The 26,668-nt window shown below is 35.8% G+C and overlaps 1 protein-coding gene across 5 annotated transcripts in view; it reads left to right on the top strand.

Annotated features, from left to right (window-relative positions):
- Nucleotides 1-26,668, top strand: part of Pde4d (phosphodiesterase 4D) — a 1,379,127-nt gene that overhangs the window by 904,749 nt on the left and 447,710 nt on the right. The window lies entirely within an intron of this gene.

Raw genomic sequence — 26,668 nt, 5'->3', positions numbered from 1 at the left:
TAAAGCCCCAGGATGGGCAATAACAACAACATCAAAAAACATAACAACAACAACAAAACTAAAGTATTGTTTGTAATAGAAAAAGAAAGGAAGAGAGAAAGAGGGGGGAGAGAGAGAGACAGACAGAGAGAGAGAGACAGAGAGAGAGAGAGAGAGAGAGAGAGAGAGAGAGAGAGAGAGAGAGAGAGAGAGAGAGAGAGAAAGGGAGGAAGGGAGGGAGGGAAGGATTCAGTGATGGCATGTCCCTGTAATCCCAAAGTTTAGGAGGCTTGGATAGGGAGATCATAAGTCTGAACTGCATGAGTTTGAGGTATATAATGAAACTCTGTGTCAAAAAAAAAAGCCCCAAAATTAGCAAAAACTGGATACGAGCAAAATGTCTACCAATAGGAAAATGTTTGCATGGAAGAAAAAGGACAATAAAGAATAAAATGAAGCAACTAGAAAAGATTCCCATTGCCATTTTATAAGTTGATAGACGTACACATGTCCCATGATAATATATAGCAAGACAAGGAAGCTAATCAAAACTGTAATTATTTTATAAAAACATAAAATGTTGTATTTCTATGTACAACATTTTATAAAATTTCCAGGAGCTGGTGGCTCACGCGTATAACCCTAGCTACTCAAAAGGCTGAGATCTGAGGATTGTGGTTCAAAGCCAGCCCCTGAAGAAAGGTCCATGAGACTCTTTATCTCCAACTAACCAACAGAAAACCAGAAGTGGCACTGTGGCTCAAAGTGGTAGAATGCTAGCCCTGAGCAAAAGAGCTCAGAGACAGCACCAACGCCCTGAATTCCAACCCTATGAATGACCAAAACAAACAACACTGAATGGAAGCAAATGTGCTCATTTTTAAGTCCTTTTCTCCAGTTTGGTTATTGTCTAGTTGACCCACCATGTTTGACCCTGCTTTGTAGCCCCATAGCTGTCCTCTGTAAGTGGCTGCAGAGGGAGAGGAAAAAAAAAAAAACCTGGAGATTTGCAGGCTTAGGAGAAATGCTCTGATATTGAGAGTAATTATCAGCTTTTCATTGTCTCACTGTGGTCTGTGTATCTGCCTGGAGCATATCCTTTGGCGAATCTTTGTGGTCTGCTCAGCCTGTGTGTTCTCTCCTGTACTGACTGTATCCCCATGAGTACTGAAGTGCTGTGGATGTGCATCAAGTTCCACAGTGCAGCACAGGGCCCAGGAGGCAAAGAAGTGGCAATTTGGCTGCACTGCTTTTAAAAAATGTTCATTATTATTATTATTACTTTTGGCAACACTGCAGTTTGAACTTAGAGTCTTGTGTTCCCTCTGAGCTTGCTTCTCAGCTGCCATTCTCCTACTTGAGCTATGCCCTAACTCTACTTTTTGCTGGTTGTTTTGGAAATGGAGTCTCAGACTTTTCTGCCCTGGGTTGGCTTCAAAGTATGCTCCTCCAGATCTCTGCCTCCTGGGTAGCTAGTATTACAAGGACCACTACCACCACACTTGCACAGCTATTTTAGACAATGCTAAGAAACTAGAAATGTTTATGGCTATAAGAAGATTGTGTGTGTGTGTGTGTGTGTGTGTGTGTGTGTGTGTGTGTGTGTGTGTGTATTTTATAAAGCAAAGTGTAAAGGTCCAGCAGTTTTCATAGAAGCAGCCTTATTTCTACTTTCTGAAGTGACCTTCTATGATAATATTACAAATGAGGTCTTCCAAGACAGAATGTAGCACAGGATTAGAGGCACCATCTAATCCTGTAGGAAATCCTAGGCAGGGAATCAACCATAAGACCAATATGGAGTTCTCTCAGAAACTATAGGCAATATAGATGCATAAGACTCAAATGGCATCCAGGAACTCTGTCCAGAGTCCAGTTTGTATAAATATCCTAAGAAATCTTTTATGATTCAAAACTAATATCTGACAGCTGCATGAATATGTGTTCACTTATCTATAAACATTCATAAGACAAATATTTTACCGTCCAGGTACACACCCTTGTATTGATTTTGAAGTTCTATATAGACTAAGCTTTTGCATTTGTATATGCTCCCTTACTTACCTCTTCTCAGGGACAAGAAAATGGAAGAGAGGAGACAGGAATGAGAACAAATATGTCAGCAAGTGAAGGAGAAAGGAGAGTGAGAGAGAGGCAGAGTATACAGGGTATATAACACCACAGCCCATGGCATTAGGTGGCTTTCATTAAGAAAAAAATTCAATATCTTTACAATAAAAAATATTAAAAAAGAAAAAATTCAACTACCCAATTTAGAGCTAATTTAATTGTTGGTCAACAGGACAGGGACTAGGTTAAGCCTACTGATTGTGCTTCTTAAGTGTTCATATTAATAATTAACAGAAAATTTTTGATTCCAAAGCAATAATTTTATTTAAACTGTTAGCCTTGAGAATCACAGAAAACCAGTGTCATTCTAGTTCTCACCTTTTCTGCCTCTTGTAGAGATAGTTTATAGGTTATCTGAAACACATCCTTGTAGTACTGGAGCCCTCAGTATGTTGAAGAAGCTCGCCATATGCAAGGCTGTGGATAGGAAAGGCCTCTCAGATTCACATCCTATATATTACTACTACAAAATGGCATGAGGAACTTCCCTGACCACAGAATTCTTTGTATAGAGCTTACAATTTGAGAAGACCCAAAGTGTGAAAATTGCTTCTGATTTTACCATCTCTCTTGGAAATCAGTCTTCTCAAATTATAGCTCTGGTACATCCAGGGTCACTCTGGAATCCTAAATGAGTTAGTTAATGTGCAGCTAACACCCGGAAGTAAGCCAGGACTGGAGAAATCACCCTTACCATCATTTGATTATCATTCATGTAACACAGTACACAGCAAAGCTCTTTGTGTGTGGCTAGCAACTGTCTCTAAGTCTTGAGTTTATGGAGGAATAAAGTGCACTCCAGATCCAGCAGCATGCATATATGGGTATTTACCTAGATTTATAGAACTTGCTTTAAACCTACACTCCAAACAAACATGCTTTTAAATTTAATTTTTCTCACAATTCCACATGCTTTGTCTTAGGTCAAGAACAAATATTTAAATAATAGCCTTCTAATGGACTATTCTAAGTAAATTTTATAGATTTTTCCTCTAAGGAGCTAACTTGATTCCCAGATATAACTCTTATGAACTCTACTTCATTCATTATGTTGTGGTTTTATTTAATTTTATTATTTATTTATTTTGCTGATCCTGGGGCTTGAACTTTGGCACTGTCCTCTGAGCTTCTTTTTGCTCAAGACTAACACTTTACCACTAAAGCCATGACTCTACTTCTGCCTTTTTCTGAATGGTTTATTGGAGATAAGAGTCTCATTGACTTTCCTGCCAGGGCCGGCTTTGAACCTTGATCCTCAGATCTCAGTCTCCTGAGTGACTAGGATTGCAGGTGTGAGCTACCTCCATCTGGTTTGTAGTTTTATTTTTTAATTTGTGAATATTCCAGCCCTCAATTTCCTTTTCTTTAAGTGTCAAAAAGGACTTGGTCCAATTCATCCAGGACTCCTTTATTATGTATCTGCTCCTTATCTGAAATGTAGATTAATGTAACAACCTTTTATGTTGTCAGTAAAGAATCAGCTACTATACTATCATCATTTCTTAATGTTCAGACAGTCAACATTTAGCCTTCAGCTAACAAGTATTAAAGCACTTAGTATATACTGAGTACACATCTACTAGGCATATGTTGAATTACAAGGGGAACAGATAATAAAACAGAGATGAGAAGTACTTCTGCATTAAATAAAAGGATAAAAACATAATTGTAGAGGTGGAGGAGAGGAAATAGTAGGGATGGCATCAGAATAGCTAACTTTTCAAGAATTAAATGAAGTTAAATGATCTGGGATGCTAGTAGATGAGGAGAGTGTCAGGAAATGGAATAGAACCAGAAAATGCAGGGTTTACATTACTAAGGACAGCTGGTTGGCTAGTGAAGAACGCTTGCCTGGCCAATTAGAGACCATCACAATAAGGGAAGGGGGAAGAGATGATGACGGTGAAAAATAAAAATAAAATTAGCAAAATGATATTATTGACTCTGTCTCCCCTGTATACTAGTCCCTATCTTACTGGTTAGAGATCTATTTCCAGTTTTTAAAAATTATTTTTATTGTTATTACAAAAGTAAATTCAGACAGGTTGTTGTTTCATAAGTCAGGTAAAGAGTACCTGTCTTTTTGGACAATATCACCTCTTCCTTTGCTTTCTCCCAGTTTTTCTCACCCATCCTGACTCACAAGTTGTATAGTTTATTTTCAATATAATGTCTAGTGAGTACAACTACTGCATCTATTCACACTTTGTCCTTCTATTTCTGTGTGCCCCCCCTTGCCAGTTCCACTTTTATTCTGACTTTTTTGCAAGATGGGCCAGGTTTCCCTGACACACATCAGACACGCTTCTATGTGGAGATCTCTGCTCTTCCAACCAGTGTCTCTCCTTGCCTTTATGCTTCATTATTACACTCCATTGCAACTTAATTCCACAGACTTTTAAGCATCCTCCTCTTGTACTGGGCATGGTGCTACAGAATATTGATGAATAAAATGTGGTTGCTAGCCATGCCTGCAAACGGAACAGGGAGAACTGTACTCATGAACAGCCTATCTGTGAATGAAGTGCTAAAAAAAATTGTGAGTGCTAAAATTGAGATATGGTGTCACGTGTTAGAGGTCGGGGAGAAGAGTAGATTTACTTGGACTAGAAAATCCAGTATTTTGGCTTCCAATGCCTTTTCCGATAGTATCTATTCTCTCTTAGATTGTTGAATATCATCCTAACCAGTTATTCTCTGTTCAAAGTCAACCAATGGCTTCCTATGTCACTGGAAGTTAAAATCAAATTCTTGCTGTGTCTTCTAAATACCTATGTGATGCGATCACCCTTCGTTCCTTCTAGAGACCTGTTTTGACCTCTTCTTACCCACTCTTCCTATTGTCCACTCATTTCCTCCACTCGTTCTTCATTTTTAAATATTTTTAAAAAATTATAGTTCCAAATGTTGGGAAATCTCCTCTAATCCCTTCTCTGGCACTGACAGCTGTATTTTTCTTCATACCACTATGACCTATGACATCTTTCTTATTTCATCATATCTTGATTTATCTTCCTCCCACAGGAATATCACGCTCTAAAGAGGGAAGTGCTTTCGTTTGTCTCTTCATTGTGACATCTACACTATCTAGAATGATACCTGACATTTAACACAAATAGTTACTTGTGAAAGAAAAGGAAAAAACAAGGGAAGAGAACATGAGAGATGGATGGGAAAGAGAGGTAGGGAAAGGAAGAAGGAAGGAAAAAGATTAGGCGGAAGAAAAAATAAAGTATTATTGATTAGGATACATTGTAAGCATGTGTGGATATGTCATAATGAAACCACCTTGCACAAATCATAGGTGTAAGTAAAAATATTTTTTTAAGAAATAGAGGAAGAAAAATTTCAGCGAGGAAGGAAAAACAAGGAAGTTATAAGTTCTAATACTTATTCTCGATACTAATATCTAATAATATCTCTTTAGGCAGACAAAACTGGCCACTGGCCTTGAGCCTTTGGAAGACAATATTTTCTGTCTAAAAACTAGTAAGGTTGCTCTATTTATATTTATTTTAGATATATTTTTCCTTGTTATGAATAGTGGTATTAGTTTTCCACACATAGTAATGGTATAAAGTTTCTCGTTAAAATACAGATATTTTAGCTTATAGGAAAATAATCTAGTGTAGAATCCTTTTTTTTTTTTTTTTTGTCGGTCGTGGGGCTTGAACTCTGGGCCTGGGCGCTCTCTTTCAGCTCTTCAGCTCAAGGCGAGCGCTCTACCACTTGAGCTACAGCGCCACTTCCGGTTTTCTGGTGGTTTATTGGAGATAGGAGTCTCACGGTCTCTCCTGCCCGGGCTGGCTTTGAACCGCGATCCTCAGATCTCAGCCTCCTGAGTAGCTAGGATTACAGGCGTGAGCCACCAGCGCCCGGCTTCTAGTGTAGAATCCTTTTTAAAAATTCATAAAGCTGGACGCCAGTGGCTCATTCCTGTAATCCTACCTACTCAGGAGGCTGAGATATGAGGATCACGGTTCAAAGCCAGCTAGGGCAAAATGTCTGTGAGGCACTTATCTCCAATTAACCACTAGAAAACCCGAAGTGGTGTTGTGGTTCAAGTGGCAGAACACTCGCCTTGAACTGAAGAGCTGAGGGAGAGCGCCCAGGCCTGGATTTCAAGCCCACACCCACACAAAAAAAAAATCATAAAATTATAGAAGCAACTGAGGTAATAAAAATTATGATGTAGAATTGTGGATTTGGGACATTATGAGGCTGGCAAGGTATTCCTTGAAATGAGAGTAACTGATCAACACAATGTCTCCTTTACTTCAAGATTTGTTGTTATTCCCATTTGGGCCATGAAACATTCCCTAACTCTTATCCTCCTTAGCAGATCTTGTTTCCTTTTTGTAGTTGTTGCTAGACTTGTGTAGACCACTGGAGATTGTCTGTTTGGTATCGTTCACTGACCTGTTGGGTTGTTTTTGCTCTATCTTCTTAAATTGATGTACCATCCATCATGACATGATTAGGTCCTGATATTCCCTGCCAAACACAGCAGAAAATTAAGCGTACCTTTATATGATTGTTTTCATTGTGAGTCATAAAAGATGGGCTTAAGAATTGTCAGACATGAACAATAGCCAAGCATGATTATATTAGTTCATTTTTTATTAAAGAAAGTTGACAGAGAGCAAACACTATATTGTCTGTTTTGCCACAGCTATAACTAATATGCATACTTATTCAATCTGGTAGAAGTAACTAATTGTAAGAGCAAAATCATAAGTTGTAAGGAGACAAATACAAGCACATCCAGTTGGCATGCTTATAAATTCAAACCTACTATCACAGTAATAAAAAGATATACTAGAATTGGAAGCCATTCACAAAATATTAGGCACCTGTTAATGGTGATAGGAAATGAAGAATAGTATGTTTCTTTAATGAATGCATTTAGATATTCTAGTTTTCCTGGATGCCAGTGGCTCACACCTGTAATCCTAGCTATTCAGGAGGCTGAGATCTGAGGATCACAGTTCAAAGGCAGCCTGGGCAGGAAAGTCCATGAGACTCTTATATCCAATAAACCACTAGAAAACTGGAAGCGGCGCCATGGCTCAAGTGGTACAACACTAGCCTTGAGCTGAAGAGCTCAGGGACAGTGCCCGGGCCCAGAGTACAAGCCCTACAACTGAAAAAAAAATATTCTAGTTTTCAGAGATCTTAATTTCTCTGTTACAATTATCAATATGTTAGTTAACATTGTATTTGAACCAGACACTTTGAAGGTATAAAATTCTGTCAAAAGTAAAAGTTACTGCAGCCCTATCAGGTAAGAATTGCTTTCAGCCATACTTTACTAGTAAAGAATCCAAAGCTCAGGGTTACAAAGTTAGAAAGCAGCTGAGGTGAGTGATTGAGTTTAAATGTTGACCTACTACTATTCACCAAAGTAGGCTACAAGTAGACAAAGCTACAGCAAATATTTCCAGGGTACAAAATAAGTCTGGAGACAGTACAAGGTACCATTTGGTCCTTTATAACTAAGTGCATTTGAGCCACCTTTATTAGTGGCCATTGTGGTCATTATAGTTATTATAATTTATGTTGACATTCTAATATCTTTCTCTTGCAAAAAAAGGGAATTTGAAAGACTAAGCATGTACTTGATACAAGTTTAATGAACTTCTTAAACAGTTGTGAAATACTTTTTATATAATGCTTTTTTTGTTTTTTTTAACCGGTCCTAGAGCTTGAATTTAGGGCCTGGGCACTATCCCTGATCCTGTCTGTGCTCAAGGCTAATGCTCTACCACTTGAGCCATAGCACCACTTCCGGCTTGTTGGAGGTAAGAGTCTCACAGACTGGCTTTGAACCTCAATCCCCAGAGCTCCTGTGTATCTAGGAGTACAGACATGAGTCACTGGGGCCTGGCTATAGTGCATTTTTAATTGATGTGATATATACTAAGTAATGTAAGCTTGTAAGCATTTTTCTTTTCTTTATAAATAATACTAATTGTATTAAATCAAGACCATAGTAATTTCTCTTATTTCTATAAGAACTGTTAAGTTCAAGAATTGGAAAAGCATGTAGCATCATATATGAAAAATCCATCAGCAATAAAAGTTCGTATTCCAACCTGGAATGACTGTACAAGTGTGTATGTATGTGTATGTGGGTGTCAATGTAAAATTTAGTGTTTCCCAGTGAGAACTGGCAAAAGTAAGACATGTGGTCATGCATAGTTTGTAAACACTCCCTTAAGTAGTTCTTTGTGAGACAAACATTTTTTCTATATGATGATACACATTTTCATATCAGTTACACTTTTTATCTTTTGTGGTACCTTGCATGGCCTAGGCAAGTACTTTACCACTGAACCTCATCCCCAGCCTTGGTATTAACGCCTTGACAATATAAATGTAATATAAACTCTCTGAGAGCTAATAAGGTTGAGGATTAAACGTACTGTTAGTGTAGTATAAAAACTCTGTCCTATTCTTGGTCATTTTTGACCTTGAATATCTTTCTCTGATGGAATTTTAGGATTTTTTTTAAGTTCTGCACTTCCTTCTTGTTCATATGTATTAGAAATATCTTCTGAAGGAAAAGAATGATAAAAACCTACTAGAGTAGAGTTTTTTTTTCTTTTTTGGGTCCGGTCGTGGTGTCTGAACTCTGGGCCTGGACACTGTTCCCCAGTTCTTCAGCTCAAGGCTAGGGCTCTACCACTTGAGCCACAGCGCCACTTCCGGCTTTTTTCTTTTTTCTTATGTGGTGCTGAGGAATTGAACTCAGGGCCTCCATTATGCAAGGCAAGCGCTCTACCACTGAGCCACCTTCCCAGCCCTTAGAGTAGGTTTTTTATTAACTAAAAATGATAGAAGGAGCTATTTATTAACAGAAAATTTCCCCTAAAATCTTTTTCAACTTTTGCCTTTTATGTTTAATTCTTTTCATAGAATTAAGTTCTGTGTGTGATAGGAAAAGGAATTCAGTTTTACACATATTTTCCTTATGTGTAACCACTTATTTCAGCACTATTAATTGATTAATCCTTTTTTTAAAACATATACTGAGTTTCTTATTATTGTTGGTCTATTTCTAGGGCTTTTATTTTGGTCCATTTGCCTATTTTTTCTAGCCCCATTAAGTCATATGATCCTAATTTCTATAGCATTATAATAATCAATGTCTAGATCAGATGTTCTCTCTCCTGACTTTGTTTTTCTTTAGTCATGTCTTGACTATTCTTTATTCTCCATTAAAATGATTATTAAAGAGCTTATTAAGTCCCTTGATTAAACTATCATAATGGTATTGATTGAATTTCTTTGGATCTACAGATCATTTTTAAAGAGAAGTAATATATTCAGGATATTATTTGTCTATACTCATGGCACTTCTCCATTATATATGTCTTCTTTACTGCTTTAGAAGAATTTAGTAAATTTTTATCTTTTATTCATTAGCATGCCATGCTTCATTTACCATTATAAAATGATAGTAATCTTCATAGTAATGCTTTCTAAAAATGCTTGCTAAAATTATATATAAATCTAATAAATTTTATATTGTTCACATCAAGAAGATTATTGAACAATTTTGACCTTGTAATAAATTTTATTCTGATATTTTAAATAGCCTATATTGACAAGTATTATTTATGAAAAATTAAAAGATTTATTTTTTTCTATTCCAATTTGCTCAACACATTTTATCTTCCTTAAAAAATAGGGCCCCCATGGCTCACGCCTGTAATCCTAGCTACTCAGGAGGCTGAGATCTGAGGATCATGGTTCAAAGCCATTCCAGGCAGGAAAGTCTGTGAGATTCTTATCCCCAATAAACCACTAGAAAATCGGAAGTGGCGCTGTGGCTCAAGCAGTAGAACGCTCGCCTTTAGCTGAAGAGCACAGGGACAGCGCCCAGGCCCAGAGTTAAAGCCCCACGTCCAAAAAAAAAAATAAAAATAAAAATAAAAATTACATATATATATATATATATACATATACATACATACATTTCCTTGTTTCACTAAGAGAGGGCCAATGCTTCTCAAGTTTTAACATATGAACAACTACATGATCTATATGATGGTTCAGCAGTGGGTCAGGAAGATCCTTGGTGGTGATGAATGCTAGCTAACCCAGTGGTACAGGACTTTCAGTAGACTATGGAAAGAAACTTTGGAAAGTAATATCCTTTCTTTGTTCCTGAAGTTAAAGTACATGCTTCCATTTCACCATTAAGTATATATATTTGTGGTCAATATTTGATAATCTTCTTTCAGTTTTAGCAAGTTCCCTCTCTTCCAGATTTGCCATAATTTTGGCATTTTTTAAGAAATGAAGACCTTTACGCTAAGTGGCTCTCCTTTAATCTAGTGACATTGAAAATTATTATAATTTGAGGAGTTGATAGCCTTTCATAACATTCATACGCATACTGCATGCTATAACTTTAATATCACTGACACGAAGAGAAACATAACCTTTGGAAAAACAGAAGCAGAGGACAAATTTCTCAGGTCACTTGTCCTAATTTCGTCCTTCCAGGTGACAAGTTGATGCATCATTCAAAGGGTGGTTGTCTGTGAATATTTCTGAAATATTTAAAGATGAAGGTTTTAATAATGTGTTAGTAAATAGCTCTGCCTGCTTTTGTATTTTCTTAATGATGTATCATTAAAATGTTACATTAGATTATACAAAATTACATAGCCATTTTAGATGACAACTTGGTAACACATACAAACCAGGTACATAGCTATCTATATCAATGGATTATGTTTTGCTTATATTCTGAAGCACCAAGCTTTCTTGAAATTTTGAATTCAATTCATGACTTAAGTGACCCAATTTTTTTTAAAAATATGGAAATATCTTATATAGTCCTGAGTATATGGAATAGAAATCCACTCATTTTTATATTGCTAATGAGAATACTGTGTTGGAGTTTCCAAAGTTACATTGTCCAATTGGTGGCAAGTTGGTCCCTTTTTCTACCACCTATAGAAGTAGAGTTGATTGGCTATTAAGTATTCATGGTTCAGCCATATCAGATAATGTGCTTCATTACATTATTTTGAAAATTATTATTCATTTTCATATTTTTGCTAAGTGAAACTAGAAACAACATAATTATTGCACTGTTAGATCTCATTTTAAAGATATTATACATTTTCCCTAGCTTTCTTTTGAATTCATAAAAGTAACTAATGGACCACATATGCTGCCATTATACATGGATTGGGTCAACAGGTATAAATACAATTTTATTATTTTTAATTCCCAAGTATAGAGATGGTATAGATCTAAAACAATTCTATTTGTATGTAATTCTACCATCAATAAACAGCAATTTTAATTTCTCCTTTTCCTTCTATATGTTTACTGTTTGTATATATATTTTATGAACCTATAATAATCATAAATACACACATAGATCTTGCTACTTCTAAAACCTTGCATTATAGTATGCGCCCTTTTCTATTGTCTGACACAATCTTCACGTATTATTTTAATTAGCATGGAATGCTCTGATTTGACAAAGAATATCTTTGGCATTATTGGTGGTTGGATTCAGGGCCTTGTAATGTCAGCCAGGCGTTCTACCACCTGAGCCACGCTTCCAGCCCGTTCATGCAATTTCTTTTTTTTTAATATATTTTTTTATTGTAAAGATACTACACAGAGGGGTGACAGTTACATGAGTCAGGTGATGAGTACATTTCCTATCGAGCATTGTTACCTCTCCTTGTTTTCACCCTGCCATCCGTTCCCTCCACACCTCCCCAACCGCCCCCCCATGCCTGAAGTTGTAAAGTGCATTTTCAACATAGTGTCTTGTACATCTCATTGTTACAATGGGTCCACCTGTATCTCTATTTAAGCATTTTGTGTTTTCCCTTCCCCTCTCCAAATTAGAAAAATGTATAAATGATGCAGGGCACAGTAATCAAATACAGTGAAAATAGGGGTTATACCATGGGGGGGGGGGAGGGAGGGAACATACCAAAGAAACAAAAAAATCACATAGTACATAATAAATACGTTAGAAACAATAACAAGAAAGAAAAAACCACTTGTGTCCCTATCTTGGGGTTCATTTTGCTTAACCTCATCCTATATACTCTACCATACCTCACAGCCCTTTTTTGCTTTTATTTATTCTTCAGGGGGCTTGTATTTCTGCTTAGGAGCAATCTCAGATGGCAATTCACCTACCAACAACCTCCCATGAAGCTTGAGATGGGAGGTGTGCCAGCCACAACTGGCTTGTTGATTGCATGATCTTTCCTATTTCTTCCTACTGAGTAGCTGGGATTACAGGGTAGCACCACTATTACTGGTGCTGAAAGCTGGTTTTTATATTCTATCTTTCTTTCTCATTTGCAGCTAGAGAAAGGATGGCTCTAGAAATATGCTTAGAAGTTTTCTTCATGTAGCACATTATTTTTTAAAGCAATTGTCAGTATTGAAATGATTATGTCACATTCTGCAATTTCATTGTGTCTCCTGCCACTTTGTAACCAAAAAGATGTTGTTTGAGTGGCCTACTTTTTTTTTACATATTAGTCAAATTTTCCCTTTCTCTAATTAAATATTACTCTTACTGGTGGGGACTTCAGTTTATGATCTATGACAAACAGAAAGAAGCAGAAGTGTCAAAAGGTTTAGGTAGTAAAAGTAATGTTATTTTCATCTGTGGGACTAACTCTGACTCTGTTGTCCCTCAAGCTGTTTGCCTCATGAAAGTAATGGTTTTCACCAAAACCATAATTTCTCTGAGCCTCGTAGAAAATGTTATAGAAAAGCTGAAAACTTGAGCTTCTTTTGAAATTCACTATTTATTATTTACCATTATTTTTTCTTTTATGCTCATTAGGACTACTTGGCTTCTGTTTTGTATTCTTATGCTCATTACTTTGCATATTAATTTTTAGCCTTTATTTCTAATACATGAGTTAATTCTACTGTTTTAAATATAAGTTCAGCATATTTGATACATAATATGTGTGATTCAGTTTAAGTACTTAATAAATTATGTTATGATTTTTTTCTGACTCTAGATTTATTTTAAAGGGTTTTCAGATTTTTGTTTTATTAATAATACCTATATTTGTTTTGCTGTTATAAGAGAATGTGTCTATCTTTATAATACAAATTCTCTGACATGTGCTGAATCTAGTTTTAACTAGAAATACTACATCACGCAAAACTGCAGATGTTGGGGTTTAACTCCTTTAAGCAATTAACAGTTTAACAAAATGAATGCTGAAAGCTGTTTTGTCTGAGGAGGTTGGGACTCAAGAGGAGAGGAGTGGATGAATGACAGGAGTGGTAGCCAAATATCTTCATCATATTCCATGCACATTTGTGAAAATGTAAGTTGAGAGGATTACAGGAGTGGGAGTGCATTATTTGTAGAAGGGAGAATTATGGAAGGAGTGACATTGGTCGAGATGCATTATACTCATAAAATGACATGTTGAATTGAAACCCTCTGTACAACTATTTAAAGATGCCCATCAGACCAAGAATGTGGTGTTATATTTACTGATGGTTTAAATTGTTTCTTTGTTCATTCAATAAACATTGCTCTACTTCCTGAGCACATCTGAGACCCAATATTTAAAAACATTGCAAAAAGTTCTCCTCAGTAGACTCTATGTTGGAAATGAATTATAAAACTTGGAGGGAGGAAGGTGGAGTAAAGAAAAACTAGCTAAAAATGAGGAATTGGGTGACACTGTTCAAAAAGAAATGTACTCATTGCCTGACTTTTGTAACTGTAACCCCTCTGATGTACATCATCTTTACAATGAAAAAATACTTTCATAAAATTTTGGTGAAAATGTGAGAAAACAATATAAAATATATATTTGTATTTTGGTCTATGAGAGACTGTGCATACAAGTTGTCTAGTGACATTGTGGCATCTGAATTTGTGTAGGTATGCTCTCTGATGATCATACTGTGACACAATCAGTTAAGGATATGTTTCTCAGAACATGTCCCTATATGTGACTGTAGTATAAGATATGTAGTATAGAAATGTGTTTAGCATCCCGGGTATGTTTGTTTTAGATTTGTAAGGCCCTTACAAATAAGCCATAGTAATCAAAACAGCTTGGTACTGGCACAAGAATAGATTTTAATATGATAAATATATCATAGTGATGAGGAAAATCCTAATTTTGTTTTACCCTACATCCCATATGAATCCCCAAAGTTCTAACAAAATGAAATCATCTGGTTTGAGAAAGTGGATGTACCTGCCACTCTCAGGACTTCAAAATTATGAGCCATGATTAAACTAACTTGAAAATCAATAAAACACAGTGGAAGAATTCTGTGAACATCTACACCAAAGGTTTTAAAAATAAGAAAATGAGCTTAGAATAGACTCTGTTCTGTTGAGTTCCTTTCTACTCTGAAGTTGTCCCTCACAGACAGCTGTGAATCATGTTACCTAAGTCTTTTAGACTAGATACTCTCATCTACTTCTATTCATTGGCACATACCAACACCACTTTCCTGTGTTGTTGTGGTTTCCATGGAAACATTTGTACGCCAACAGTGAGATCACTTCCATCAAACAAACCCATCTCTGGATCTCTACCAGTTGAATGAAGTTATCATACATTTTTTCCTTTTTTAAAAGTACAAATTTCTAAGGATCTAATTCATTTCCCCTGTACTTTTCCAGAAATGACCATAGATTGATGGTCCTATTGTAATTTCATCACTACACCATAATCTGTAAAATTACGCAAGAGCTTCAGAGTATGGAATAACATTCAGAAATATCATGGCCTAACCACATTTGTTCCTACTCTGAATGAACCTAAATAAAGGGTCTTGTACTGTTGACCCTCCTTTAGTGATACTGTCTGATGCTATAGATCTCCTTAGATTTTTTTTCCTAACAGAGAACTCACATGCATTTGAAAGGCAATGAAACAATTGAGAACAGCTCTTAAAGTATGCAAATAGCAAAAATAGAAAATGCTTGGCCTTTTTCTGTTGTTGTTCTTAGTCATAGGGTTTGAACCTGGGGGGCTGGATGCTGCCCCTGAGCATTTTTTCTCAAGGCTAGCATTCTACCACTTTGAACCACAGTGCCATTTCTGGTTTTCTGGTGGTTACTCGGAAATAAGAGTCTCACAGACTTTCCTGCCTGGGCTGGCTTTGAACCATGATCCTCAGATCTCAGCCATCAATATGAGCCACCAGTACCCACCTTGGTATGGCCTTTAGATCTGTTCTAATATACTTCCATACCATCAAGATATTGTTAGCATGAGAGGTTAGGTATAGGTATAGGTATAGGTTAGGTATAGGTATAGAGGTTAGGTATAGCATGTACTTTCCCTTGGAATTTCACCATGCTTTTTTATCAATGTAAAGAAAACAATTATTGCACTATTCCCTCTGGCAAGTTTTACAGGGAAATAATAATACACTTAAGAATAAAGAAATCATCTATGTGGAAAGTGATGGTGTTTTCAACTTTCTTAATTGAACTCAAATAAATTATCTAAGCTATGTTCATCAAAATGTTGCTGTCTTTCTAGTATTCATTCCAGGTTTTAATTTTGGGAGGTGTGGAGAAGAAAGTCTGTTACTCAGATATCACTCTACAGTGTTGTAAATCTGAGCAAATTACTCACCTCAGACCTGACTCCTCGGTAGGTTGTGGGTAGTGAAACAGAAATCCATTCTTCTAGGCAGCTATCTGCATCCATCAGCTCTGCCAGTTATGTTATAAATGTCCAACATTTTTCTTGTTGCTCTGGATTTCAGTCACAGATGGAATTACATATTGAAGGAGCATATGCAGCGGCATAAGCATTTTTGCTGTCCTCTGGTATTCCTATAAATTTAATCCACCTATTAGCTATAAGTATGCACGATTAAGGACCTTTTACTTTAAAACATTCATTGAGTGATTGCTCTTTTCTAAGACTAATGTGCAATCTCATGAGATAAGACAAAGACAGTGAGAAGAAAGCCCAGGTTCCCTAAGGAGGGAAGCGATCATTTAAAGAAGAATGTAGTACAAGAAACCAGAGGGATTGGTAGGACAAAACAGCTTCTTTGGGTTTCCAAGACACATTTACATTTCACAGGGAAACTGCAAGTAAATTCATAATTTTAGCAGTCACCAACATGCTCATACAGGCTTTACCTACATTGATAAAATTATGCCTTCAACTTTTTTTTCATGTGCTGGTATTTTTATTGTATTTTGAGTTTGAACATGTGTTTTTCTTCAAAAATTTTTTAATTGACGTATAGAGGGATTACAGTTACATAAGTCAGGTAATTAGTACATTTCCTTTTCTACAATGCCACCCCTTCCCTCATTCTCTCCTAGTGTTTCCCCTCCTGTCCCACCGCCCCCCCCACCCCAAGTTGTATGGTTTATTTCCAACATAGTGTCTAGGGAATATCACTGCTGAATAGGTTTACCCTGTGTCCCACTGTTTCTATGCTTCCCATTCCCCTCCCCAAATCAGATAAATAGACTTTATATACAAGACAAGGGACACAGAAATCAAATATAGCAACAGAAGGGAAGAACCCAAAGAAAAAAGGAAAGAAGCAAAAAAGAACTGAAAACAGTACAATAAAAATTCTCTTGCTTCCATTTCATGGAGTTCATTTTGTTAAGCATCATTTCATATGATCTTATGCACATAGCTATTGAGCGCTTGTGATATTCTCCTAAGAATATCCTTCTTTGGTCTCACTGAGTGATGTTTAATTAATCATGTCCAAGAGTAATTATTTGTCTTTTACTACCCATTGGGTTTACTTGTAGATTTATAGGCAAAAGCTAATTATTACAAATGAGGGAACCCATACAGCCTATGTTTTGGTGAGATATGGCTTACTTTGCTTAAAATAATTTTTTCCATGTCTTTGCATTTCTTTACAGTGGAGCAATAGTATTCTTTCTGATGGAAGCATACAATTCCATGATTTCATGGTGTGTGTGTGTGTGTGTGTGTGTGTGTGTGTGTGTGTGTGTGTGGCTGTCTGTCTGTCTGTCTGTCTGTCTGTCTGTCTGTCTGTCTAAATCTATACATACCACATTTTCTTGATCCGTTCATCCACTGATGGGCATCTGGGTTGATTCTATATCTTAGCTATGGTATACAATGCTGAGATGAACATGGTTGTGCTGGTGGCTTTAGTGTGGCCTGAACTGAAGAGTTTCTGCATGAAGACCTTGCAAGATAAATAGAAATCCCACAGAATGAGAGAAGATTGTTACTAGCTATGCATCAGACAAGGGCCTTATATCTAAAATCTACTTAGCGCTCAAAAAATTAAATGCTCCAGAAACAAATCCTCAAAGAAACAACAACCCAATTAATAATTGGGCTAAAGAATTAAAGAGAGACTTCTCCCGAGGAAAATTAAGAATGGCCAATAGACACATGAAGAGATGTTTGACATCTCTGGTCATAAGAGAAATGCAAATCAAGACATTGAGATTCTACCTTATCCCAGTTAAAATGGCCACTGTCAAGGAAACTAACAATAACAGATGCTGTCAAGGATGTGGGCCAAAGGAAACTCTATTACAGTGTTGGTGGGAATGTAAACTTGTTCAACCACTCTGGAAAGAAGTATAGAGGTTCCTCAAAAGACTAAACATAAAGTTTCCCCATGACCCAGCAATCCCACCCACTCCTGGGCATTTACTCTCTACTCCACTTATATGATAATCAGCAACTTAACTGCAACCTGTCAAAATATGAATTCACCTCACTTACCTGAACTCTTCCATCACCAGTATTTTTTGAGTTTAGTTATGGAATGTATCCAGACAATCAGCAACATAGACTCAGCTCATATTCTAAGAATTTTGTAAATTCTTCCCTTTTTATTACTCTTATCAATTCTGTTTGGGCTGAATGATCAGATCCTCCTTAGTTCTCACTGAGCCATTACAACAAATTCCTGATTTGTTTTTTTTTTCCTTCTCTATTTTATATCCATTTGAATTTAGTGGCACATGGGCACTGGGAAACCTGAAAAAAAAAAAACTTCAGTCTAACTTTATATGACTTACCTAAAACTCTAGTGACTTCCAGAGACTAAATGATATTTTCCCCCAAATACAGGAAGCTCCACAGTGACTTCTTTTCTTTCACAAATGACTCTTAATGTAATTTAATATATTTTTGAAAGAGTACATGATTGAGAGTAGAAAGGAATCTTTTACTTACTATATTGGAGATGGTTTCAAACACTTATTGGTCATCCAGGGACCTAGTCATTCCTCCTGCCTTGTGCTTTCATTGACCTGGGTGCAGCTGCTGTAACGGCTGTCTAGTTCCACTTCCTTAGCTGACTCTTTCTGACCTTTTGAGTTTCTGTTCAGAGTCTCTGTATCTTTGGATATATTCCTCACTTTCACTATTTTGCAGGATGCCTTCTCTATATATTCTTCCAAACGAGACACACCTGTCCTTGTATTTGCTATGTAATATTGAAATCATTTGCCTATGTGTTTGGTAAGCTGTATAAAGTGGAGCTCTGTTCTTTAACATATCCTCTCTCCTAGTATAATCATGTTTGATAAGTGTTCTGAAGTTAACTCACTTGAACTCCAAATTCATTTGTGAAATCCTGGCATTGTTTATATACCATGTCTCGAAAAATATAATTTTGTAATCATTTAGAAAAATCAATACTGAAAAAAGGCTGGGTTTCACAAAGTGAGACTTCTAAAGACTGAATATAAAGAAGTTAAAAGTGGTAAATGAACATGCTTAAAAAATTGAATTCAGGGATCTGAACTAAATATGAACTAAATGTAGGTGAGGCTGTATTATGGGAAAATATGGAGGACTTGTGGTACTGGGAGTTTCAGTTGGGAAGGAGAAACAAATCAGAACAGATTTTTTTAAAAAGTGTCAGATGAGTTGGTGATTTCAGAGAAGAGGTACAGCTCTCAGTCAAAGTGTGGTGGGAGACACTTGCACTTTTGAAGGATGAATATGAAATACTGACATTGAATTTGAAGATTTGTAATGAGATTTGTTGAAGTTTGATGGTAAAAAAAAAATCCTCCAAGAAAGTTAGACACAAGTCCAGAGATTAATAATAAAAGAAAATCCAAAAGAAAGGCACAAGAAGATATATTGAACTTGTTGAGAGGAAGCCTTGATGAAGAGTATCGGCCAGGTAATGGACTACAGGGAACACACAGACAAGGAGACCATTTCTGCCGGAAAACATTTTGGAAGCTCTTGGGAGAAAGCCTTGTTCTGTGTGATGCTTAAGGAGCTGAGCTAGTTATTTTTGAAGTGATCACAGACATCTCTTAAGTTTGCTCAGAATATCACCAAGACCAGAGAAGTCTCTAGAAAGGTCCTTTGGGGGAGTGTTTATTGGCAACAATGAATCGGTGGTAAATAAGATAGAAAGGGCATGTTGAAAGATCATATCCAAAAGGATTTTATACTAACCACTAATTGTAGAGCATAGCCCAAAGGGCTATTGAACACAGAAGCCTATTTTACAGCCTGGCTTTTCTGTTGGAGCAATATACAGAATGAATCTATGTCATCCACTTTTAAGGCTTCATTAGTGGAATAGAATTGGAAATACCTCCAAGTCTTCTCAAATTACTAAGTTATACTTTGGGGAATGAGGTGGGATATGGTAATCTGCATGGGGATGAGTCCTACTATTGGTATATGAAATGTCATCCTGCTATTGGTATATGACATGTATATGATGTAGTCTGTTGCATGACATGTAGAACTTGCTCTGGTTCTTTGACAGCTAGATGTTAGGGATAGGAAACAGTAGTTTAAAATATTAATATATAACCCCGCTCATATTTTCTTGCAGTAATTAATTCAGATTGAGAGAAAAAATTATAAAAGCTGGTCCTCACAGAACTGAAAGCACCCCAAATTATCAAGTGTTGTCTAACATTTCAACTTTCATCCAGTTTTTTTGTTTGTTTTGTTTTTGGCTTGGATTGACATATCTGATTTTTCATGTCAAATTAGGATACAGACTTACCCAAAACTGATGCTCCAGATCGCAATTTGTATCTTAAGATTAGCACTAATTTTGAGTCTACAATTCATCACTTTACTATGATAGCAATGGCTAAACAATTTCTTGATAGCTCTTTTATTACATGTATGACACAGTGTTGTCTGTGCATTGAAACAATTCAGGAAACTTAGAGGACTTTTTCTTTCCTGTTGCTGGTCTAAACTAACCAGGCAGCCCCATGCATAACTGAATATATTCTGTATTCCTGGTTTGCTTCACAGTTTTGATAGCATATTGCAAACTTAGTGGCGGTATTTCTCTAGTTTTCATTTGGAGCTGAATAGCAGGTTTACAAAGCTCATAGTTGTTCTAAACTTACTACATGCATTTATATAAAACCATTTAATTTCTGGCTCTGCCTTTATTATTACTATATTGTAACATGATCAAATTGGATTTGTTTTATGTAGAGATCTATGTTTCACAGAGTTTTCTCACTCTGGTATTGTGTTTACCCTTTTAGCAGAACTAAATTTTCAGTTGTGAAAAGATACGTTCAGAAAAAACAATCTTGGTCAACTTCCTGGTTCTCCATTAGTGGGCTCAGCTCTGTCCTTTCCTTCTATTGTACAAACTTCCTCTTTCCTGCTATGGAGCCTACAGACCAAACAGAGACATCTTTTCTAATTGTCTATACTATGGGAAATGACTGAGCCTTTTACCTTTGTAGTACTGTTAGATATTGCCAATTAATTTTGTCACCTAATAAAATACTTTGTCTTTTCACTTGCTTATTTTCTCTACCATCAAGAGAATAAGATAATATGGTTTTAATGGTTTAATTTACCTCAATTTAGTATTATTAGTTATTACAGCACAAAAGTCCAGGAGTATAAATGAATGTATAGAAATAATAAATGTCAAGAGGAACATATGAACGAAACTATTTCTAAGTGGTTTACATTTTGTGCAGGAACATGTCTATCTGGAGTTTCATGAAATTGCTTTTATTTGGCTTTCTTTCTTTCCTACAGTTGTGACTTAGAGTAGACATTGGAATATCTATCTCTTAAGATTCCTACAATAAAATGAGATAATATAGGTGAAAGCAGTTGACAGAAGAATCATTTGTTATGATTACCTGAAAATAACCAAGCTGGTTTTGGGTGTGATTGTTGGATTTGGGCGAATAATCAGTATTTTTCCATGTTTTTATTTGACCATCTGCTACTTAGAAAATTGTGGAAACCAAGTTGTAGAGGGGAGTTACTCCATAGTTACTTTTTAATAGAGGGAAAAAATTCACTTTACTTACTTTAAATATATTTCTTTTTATTGGCATATGAGAGGAAGCTCAATGAAATAAGAAAGTATTTGAGAAATTATATTCTGATGTACTGCTGGTAATAACCAATAAAAATATTATTTTGTTAGGACAAGGCTATTATGGTTTATTATCCCTGGAAAACCATCAGGGATTTTATTAAGCACATGCTTTTAAAAAAGTAGGAGTCATAGAAAACTATTTTCATTACTATATATAGGAGAGAACAATTGTATGGGGGAAAGAGCTGTTTCTTAGAAAACTGGTCAGTTATTAAAATATAAAGAAATAAGAAAACTGATAATCGCACAATATTGTCAGGTCTCTATTGAGTTGCAGCTTAGAGACAATTCTTTCACTTTAAATATTTTTCATTAATGAGTCGTATTAATCCTTTCTGTGTTATGTTACATGGGGGCCCAAAAAGATGAATAAGAATTCATCTTACTGCTAAGGCATCCAAATCTCATTAATTCAAGTGGTGAAAGTGGTGAAACAATAAAGATGAGAAAGAAATACCTAAATACTTGGTATCTTTTTTCATTAAAAAATAGCAAAAAATATCTCAGATTCTCACCCCAAACAATTCTGAATTTTACAGTCACATTCCGTAACAGATTAATTATAAACTGTGATACAATTCTTCCTCAAAATATACAGATCTAAAACACAATATACATTCATTTATCAACATAAGTTCATTAAATTAATTAAGTTGACTAAACAATGAATTTGACATATCAAAAGAGAGAGTAATGAATATTTTCTGGAACAAAACAGAAAGCCTAAATAAGCAAACTCCCTACTGATGAGTTGCAGCTCTAACTAATGTTTTAAAAATTGATTTGGGTAGGGAACTGTTCAAATGATGTTTATCATTTTGTTCTTTTTCACTCAAATCAATTAGAAGCACAGATTTTTTTTGCATCTGCCTCTCTCCCGCTGACCTTCATATTTTCCTTGCTAACTAAACCATTAGTCCTAATACATCCCCAAATATATCAAAATGGCAATACATTCAATTATTGTATTTGAATAAACTTGAAATTATGGAATTCTGAAACTGTACTATTAAAGCGTTTTGAAGCCTTCTACCTTCAAAAAGTGATAGTTAGGTGATGGTTACATTTTATCAAAATTTAATTTTTAGTTTTAGGTATATGTTTTTTTATATGAATGAATAGCCTGCCGTTAAGTAATTGTTTGCTAAGCACTGTGCATAATAATGTATGCACACAGCTGCAATTGCTAGTTTTATTCTTTAAAAAAAAGAAGCTCAATATAGAGTGGAGAGGTTTCCATTAATTGTATTTCAAATGTGTATTCAAATAGCTTATCTACTCTAAACTCATTTGTGATAGATTAAATAGCTGTATTCCAAATTATACAAGATGCACAAGTCTGCTGTTTTGCTCAGCTTGCATCAGTTGAATACCTCAAATTATTTGGAACTAGTAAAGCATGAAAATGTGATATTAAAAAAGCAAAGGGAAGCTTTAGACTTTGTGGCCTACAGACCTTAGAAATTGTAGCACTTTAAAAATCCATTATATTTTCCTTTGCTTCAACCGTTAAACTTCCTTCTTGCTCTTGAAGATATCAGAAGGTCTATCTGGGATGTCCATATGTTGGTAAATGACAATCTGGGTGAGTCCCAAGATAAGTGCCCCCAAAGGGGGTATCTCATAATGTGGGGTGAGAGAAGGATGTTCCTTATTTGTGTACATGTTATGTGTCTAGTATGCAAAGTGAGGGGGGGCTATATGTCTAAAGGAACAGTCTCCCCAGGCTCCCTTCCTCATCAGTTACTTTACATACATTACACAGAGCAAGAGACGTATAACCCTACTTGTTATATGTGGTATTCTTCTTGACCCCGCCCCCCCCCATGCTAAGAGGAGGTCTTTTTCCTCTTAAGCTGTATCACTTAACTTGTTCAGGCTTTCACTTGATTGTTTTATGGCACAGTCCAGTTCCTAGCCACAGTGTAGGTCTTTATGGTGTACATCTTTATATTAACCTCATTTCAGAAACTTTTTGGCTTTTTGCCTTCTTGATTACTTTTTATTAATGTCAACTTAGTTTATATAAACTGCTGGAATGATAATTTGTATAATTAAATAGAGCAATAAATACCTAGAAAAAAAGGATATGGTGCTAGCATCATTTTACCAAGGAGTCACCTCCTTTTAAGCAGTTTGTCCAAGGTCATTTCAGAACCCCTTATTGCTGTAAGCTTAGTCCCTTGACTATACCTTCCTTTTCAGCCATTTTTTTCTCTTAGTCTCTGCCTCACTTAGAACAAAGGAGAAAAATCTATGTAATTCTTTCTTTCTTTCTTTCCATTTCTCTGTATTTAAGATCCTATCAGCAACCAGAGGGATAAACTGGGAGAGAACAAGGGAAGGGGTGCCATGCTCATTACATGATTTATGCAGCTGTAATCCCTCTGTACGTCACTTTTATGCTAACAATAAAAATTAAAAATAAGATTTAAAAAATATCTTATGAGCATGAAATTCTTTTTCCAGTAAAAGCTCTACTCAGCTTTCCAAAAGCAGTGAAGTAAGTGCTTATTTCTTACCCAGAAAGGGCATCATTTTCTTCCCCATCCCCAACCTGGCTGAGATTTTATTCATTTTAGTTTGGTTCATAGGTACTAAAATTATGCTCTTAAGACTTTAAGTAATAGACTTATGATCTTTCCTGAATTGAACAATTCTCAGGCTAGACCCTAAAACATTGAAAAATAAAAATATCTATGAAGTTAGGTTCTTTATACAAAGAGTGAAATGCTTTATTATTATTTTCTATTTCCCACTCTAATACAAGTGTGTCAAATACTTAGAATAAATACATCATCATAACCCACTATTTATAGGTGAGTCGCAGGCTGTTGGATATTTACTGCTTTAAAAGGTCATAGTCCTTTTTTCTCATGTACTCTTTATGAACAGAAGGTGAAGCAATATATGCTGGTGATTAAGAACGTGGACATTTTAACCTGGCAACACGATTAAACCATAGCTCCATCAGCTTTATAACCCTGGGCAAGTCAGTTACTAGTCATGTGCTTGTATTTCTTCATCCAAAAAAATAGAGGGAATATTTTCTACTTCATAATGGTTCTGTGAGGCTGTGAGAATTAACCAAAACTACTAACATTAGGTAGAACTAAAAATTGATATTGCAGTGAAGAGGAAATAGTTTTCAACTGGTTGAAAATAAATGGGATCATGTTATCTTAAATACTTGAAAGTCTGTTTTGCTATTTCTGAAGAACATCCAAGGAAGGTCTCTAGAGACATTCAGGAAAGTTGAGATTGGGAGGTGGGCCCACTAGTGGGTAGAAGCAAATCAAACAGTATGGTTCCCCAGACAACGCTGTTTTCAGAAGACAGAAGGTGGCACTTACCTTAACAGTGTCTGCAACTCATTCATGTCCAGCACCTTGATGAACTAAATTTTAGTTGTATGGAGGTTGCTTTCTATTCTATATCAAACTATAGAGCCCAGAAATGATATTTTATATCACAATTGGGATCATAATTAAAGGAAATCAGACTGAGTTGTTCTTTTTCTACAGGCTTGCTGATGTGCCATGGTGAAAGGCATTCAAAAAAAGCTTAAACCCTTTTGCCAATTTTTCAAAGTAGCTTTGATGGTATTTAGATGGCAACCTCATTTTTAAAAGAATTGGATTTTTTCACAGAACCTGAGAGAATCAAGCAGCTGGCATAGCTGGTTATCTGAATTTGATCTGAATTGACGTCAGGGGCTGGGACTGCCCAAGGCGAGCCTGCATTCTGCTTCTGTGTGCAGTATTTTGACAGTAGTGGGAAATGTCTGAGATTAATCATTCTCTGACATTGTTGGCTCTGATTGTGTGCAACAGGGAAGCATTAAGAAACTTTACCTTCTTGGTTTTCAATCAAGACATTTCCTTCAGGAAAAAAATAGTCTGTAGTAAGAGTGTTATAGATCTATAAAGAATCTATGTACTTGCACAATAAACCTAAATCATGTCCCTGAAGTGTTTGGTAGAAGACTTCCTCCCATGCATCATTCTTGAGAAGAGAAGTTATTTGTGTCAAACCTTATTGGTTTGAAATACAAAATAAAGCCAGACTTTAAATACAAATATAATTGTTAATTTTCTGAATACATCTTTCTTTTAAAACTTGCAGGGTCTAGATGAAGGTAAGGGGTAGATATCCGTATGTTAGTTCATGGACTTTAATAAATAACAACAATACACAGCCAAGAAAATGTCCAGATGGCTGACACAAGGCAGATATCATTGGATGTACTATGTAATCATATCTTGATTTCCCAAATACTAGCTAGTGATTTTTTTCACCAAGTGATAAATAACTATTCTATCTTCTATGAGCTACTGTGCCTGTGAAATATAAAAACTTTCCAGATCATAACAGATATTAACATAATACAGCTTGCTTTTTGTCTTCATTACCTTTAGAATCTGGCATCTCTTATTCTTTCCTAGAAGACTCTGAAATTTCCAGAGATTCTGGACATTATTTTGAAAAGTGATTCCAGATCAAATCTAATTAAATTTAAGCATATCCAATTCATGGTGATTGCTTAACTACTGGTATTTGAATTTGAGATTCTTGTAGTGTGGCAGATATTACTGAATGATGAATTGTACAATTTTAAAAGGCTCAAAGAAATTCAAAATTGACCCATTTCACAGCTGAGAACATGTCAATGGTTAAGTAATTTTACCAGAGGCCAAAAAAATATAACATCAGGGCTTAAGTATAATTATATTCTACTAATATCTTGCCCTCTAATATATATGTTAATTCATCTAAAAATGTAGTGAAATGAGGAGGAAGGTTTAAAATGTAGTGATATTAAAAAGAAGTGTCACAGGAATGAATCTGTAGTAACGTTGGGTTAGTTGTTGCCACTGATTGGGGATGAGATAAAGAAGAGCACAAAAATCATTAGTGTACCTATCTACAAGGCAGATGGTGAAGTATAGGGGAAAAGAGATGTAGATGTAGAATTTTGTTTTATACAGTGTCTTAATAGTGACGAACCAGTCCAAGATTATGGGAAGGGTAGTATACACAAGGATATGGCATTTACAGGGTTAACTTAGAAGGATAAAGATAGGCCAGATTATTGGCTTTATGTAACCCTAGTGCATTGCATGTTAGATGTAAAATCATAAGCATTATTGATCAGATGCCACTTCATCAAATAGAGCTG

This window comes from Dipodomys merriami, unplaced genomic scaffold, assembly GCF_024711535.1.
Source record: "Dipodomys merriami isolate MVZ:Mamm:240054 unplaced genomic scaffold, mDipMer1.0.p SCAF_30, whole genome shotgun sequence".
Lineage (NCBI taxonomy): Eukaryota > Metazoa > Chordata > Mammalia > Rodentia > Heteromyidae > Dipodomys > Dipodomys merriami.
Note: the sequence above shows the minus strand (reverse complement) of the source record. Positions and strands in the feature narration are given on the sequence as shown.